Source organism: Bactrocera neohumeralis, unplaced genomic scaffold, assembly GCF_024586455.1.
Source record: "Bactrocera neohumeralis isolate Rockhampton unplaced genomic scaffold, APGP_CSIRO_Bneo_wtdbg2-racon-allhic-juicebox.fasta_v2 cluster09, whole genome shotgun sequence".
Taxonomy (NCBI): domain Eukaryota; kingdom Metazoa; phylum Arthropoda; class Insecta; order Diptera; family Tephritidae; genus Bactrocera; species Bactrocera neohumeralis.
In genome coordinates, this window is record NW_026089622.1 from 31,997,074 (window position 1) to 32,001,137 (window position 4,064).

General features: G+C 30.1%; 1 long non-coding RNA gene across 2 annotated transcripts; it reads left to right on the top strand.

Annotated features, from left to right (window-relative positions):
- Positions 1 to 425: 425 nt before the first annotated feature.
- LOC126764272 (uncharacterized) lies at positions 426 to 3,303 on the top strand. 2 transcript variants are annotated; one of them, XR_007667857.1, is made up of 6 exons: positions 426 to 2,128; positions 2,191 to 2,372; positions 2,438 to 2,542; positions 2,603 to 2,814; positions 2,886 to 2,995; positions 3,056 to 3,303. It is a non-coding gene; the product is annotated as an uncharacterized LOC126764272 (long non-coding RNA). The 2 variants fall into 2 exon arrangements; XR_007667856.1 differs by having other exon boundaries at positions 426 to 2,372.
- Positions 3,304 to 4,064: the final 761 nt, after the last annotated feature.

Sequence of the window (4,064 nt, forward strand, 5' to 3'; positions counted from 1 at the left end):
ATGGGAGGTGAGCGTTGTTATTATCCGATTTCTTCCATTTTTGAACTGTATATGGAAATGCCTGAAGAAACCGACTCTATAGAGTTTGGTTGACATAGCTGTAGTAGTTTCCGAGATATATACAAAAAACTTAGTAGGGGGCGGGGCCACGCCCACTTTTCCAAAAAAATTACGTCCAAATATGCCCCTCCCCAATGCGATCTTTTGTGTCAAATTTCAGGTTAATATCTTTATTTATGGCTTAGTTATGACACTTTATAGGTTTTCGGTTTCCGCCATTTTGTGGGCGTGGCAGTGGGTCGATTTGGCCCATCTTCGAACTTAACCTTCTTATGGAGCCAAGAAATACGTGTACCAAGTTTCATCATGATATCTCAATTTTTACTCAAGTTACAGCTTGCACGGACGGACGGACAGACGGACGGACGGACAGACAGACGGACAGACGGACGGACAGACAGACATCCGGATTTCGACTCTACTCGTCGCCCTGATCACTTTGGTATATATAACCCTATATCTGACTCTTTTAGTTTTAGGACTTACAAACAACCGTTATGTGAACGAAACTATAATACTCTCGTTAGCAACATTGTTGCGAGAGTATAAAAAAGAAAGATTAATAGTATAAAATGGTAATAATATCTTTGAAAAAGATTAATATTATCTGGAAGAATAGAATATATTAAATACAAATAGAATTTACTCAGAAAGCAAAAATTAATTAAATAAAAATAGTGATAAAATCTGAAAATAAGGAATAATTAAATAAAAATCAGAATAATATCTAAAATAAAAGAATAATATTATCTGATTATTTAAAATATAAAGCAAACATTTGTTTTCACATATTATTTTGGATTGTGCAGGCCGCCTTAAACGCATAAAATATATATGTACATATACATACGTATGTACATATGTATTTATTTTTGCGCAGTCCAATTTCAAAGTACACACACTTTTTTCACATACTTACTTAACAATTGATATTTGCCGCTTCTGATGATATACTATGTACATAACTGCTGCTGCTACTTCCAATTCAGTTCTGATTTCCAAAGCTATAAAAATAAATGAACTAATTATTTTCAAAATATTGTTAAAAAAACGCATAAAATTCATTTACTTATCTTCTTGTTGTATGAGCCTCCTTTACGATGGTACGATCACGGACGACATGCGTCTTTCATTCGTTTTTTTTATTACCCTTTTTGGGATTTTCTATTGTCACTATTGACAATAATAAAAAAATAACTGAAAATGTGCGTTGGTGTTAGTGCATAGAGAAAAAATATCCCTAGAAGAAACTGCTGATCGTTTCACTAATACACGCACATTTTTTATGTCAGAGCTGACGAAAAAATTACACTCAAATGACTGTCAATGCTTATGTTAAAAAGAGAAATCTATGAATGATATTGCTTATATGTATATGTAAGAATGAAATAGCTTAATTATTCAACACTGTCATCATTGACAGTAAAATGAAATTTAAAATTACTGTCAATGTTGATTTTTTTTAAATAAACACTTTTCAACACTAAACATCGTTTATCAACACTGATCTGTATGCAGAAAAGCAACCCTGTAAAAAGAGAAACATACAACTCCATATATGTATGTACGTTTATAAAATGTTGCGCAAAAAAATGTTTACTGTTATTCTTGCCACAAACGAGAAGTGTTGCGCGTTAATTCAGTGAATTCTAAATCGAATTATTATATTTCGTGCGTTGTTTAAGTGATTTATGTTTTGTGATTAAATCTACAGTTTACTATATTATCAAGAAAAGATAAGTAAAAATTAAAAAAAACGACATTTCAAAATCATTTAAGTAAAGAAAAAAGGATTTTCAAATCCAAAATAATAAAATATAAAAATTTGGTGGAATGTGCGGGGAAGTTAAATAGTGCGCAGAATAGTGAACTCATAAATACGATGAAATATGTTGCAAAAGAAAATGACGAAAAAAGTGATGTTGTGTCTTTCACGATTTTTCGCAACAACCCGCACATTCTGCTTAAATGATTTTAATAACATAAATTTAATAAAAATTTTAATTTTACATGAGCTCTACAAGCAATATGTTTGGCGAATCAATCTTTGAAAGCCAAGAAGAAAATGGTAAGAAAACAGAAATATAAGGCAGTCGTATTCCATTAATAATATTTAAATATATATATCAGATCATCAGATATTGATCCCAAGGAAGTTATATAGTATAAAAGACAACGTATCAACAACCTCAACCCCTTCACAAGATAAGGAGAATGTATCAACTCAAGAATTAAATACGATGGCCATTCTAAACGAAATTCTGGGAAAGCAGAGGGAAATATTGGATAAGATACATACTTTAGAATCAAATGTAAGTAAATATTCTATAAGTTTTTCAATTTAGATATTAATGCGGCTCTTTTTTAAAATACATAGCAACAGATATTATTCGATACATTAGGTTCACTAAATAATGGACAAGTGTTGATAACAGGAAATCAGAAACAAATTACGGACAAATTGGAAACAGTGGAACAAAAAGTAAATATTTATATATAAAGATATAATTACAAATAAAATAATTTATTTGTATTTTCACAGTCTATAGATAGATCGGAAATGCTAGCACAGAGTTCCCTGATTAGGGAATGTAAAGTTCATTTAAAAAAATTGAGCGATCGGTGGGCCTCATGACCGGAGAGGAAAAAGACGAGGCTCTCGACCAGGTAGCAAGCCTTTTACCTATTCAAAACTTTGAGGGATGTTTGGAAGTGGAAGAAATTCTAGAGAAACCTGAGTTCGCACAATCTATGGTAAAAACCTTTATTTATAATATCAACATCTTAAAAATTACTATTTACATTTATATATTATTATTTTACAGATCAGTTATGTCCACAAACTTAAAAGGACCTACTAGAGTATTTCAATTTTGATGGAAGAAGAGAAAATTAGCATTATGTAAGCTAAAAATCTTCGAAGAAGTTTTAAGAGGTAAATAAGTTTAATGTAAAAGCAATAGAAAACTATTTTTAATTAATTTCAATTTTATAGTCGTTTACCTGCCACAAGGATCTTTCAATTTGGAAAAGAGTATACGGAGGTCTATTGAACGGGGTCACCACCGAAATAACCAAAAAAAAATATATTAATAGGAAAAGAAACAATTAATATAATTTTTCAATAATTTAGTTTTATTTTATTACTATTATGATTTTGAAACATGAATTATATGAATTAAAATTAACGAATTATTGTGATTTAATAATAAGATATGTAAATATGTAAATTTTGAAACATGAATTTTGTGATTTGAAATATGAATTATTATGATTTAATATATTATAATGTAAAATAGATTTAAAAAGAAATTTTATATGATATCGAATTTAATTCTGATGTAATTAATTTTATTATATAGAGTTATATTAATTTTTTACAACATTTTTGACATAAATGTTATTTTAATATTCAGATTATAAATGAATAAAGATAAAACTAATTTGAACAAAAAAAATGTGTCATCATTGAAAGATTTACAGTCATAAATGACAAATTGCAAATATGTTAGCTTTTCAGTCATATTGACAATTTTCAGCTTTGACAGATCTGTGGTCAGCAATGAACCAAGAAAAAGCATGAGAGTAAGCAGTAGAGATATATACTGATTTAATTCCGAATACCAGTGTGTTAAAGAGAGATGCAAGCTCACACGCATGCGTTTGTTTACATCAGTTTTTTCACTACGCTAGAATTTCTTTCAGCTCTGACAGTCAAATGTACGTTCAGCTGACTGTCAGTGTTCTTGTAGGGATGTAGTTGTATTGAAATATTTGACTCAAGTGGGTAGCCGTGGTTGGCAGGGAAGAATATGAAGACATAAATATGTACATATATGTATGCATGCCCATGATGATACTCCCAACCACAGCATTGTGATATTTTCATGCTTCAATTTTTGCTTTGAACCAGGCAATCGCAATGTATGCAAATATGTATACTTTTGCGTTTGCCGTCAGCATTTCCATATTGGCATGTAAACATCATTATGATATGAGTACAA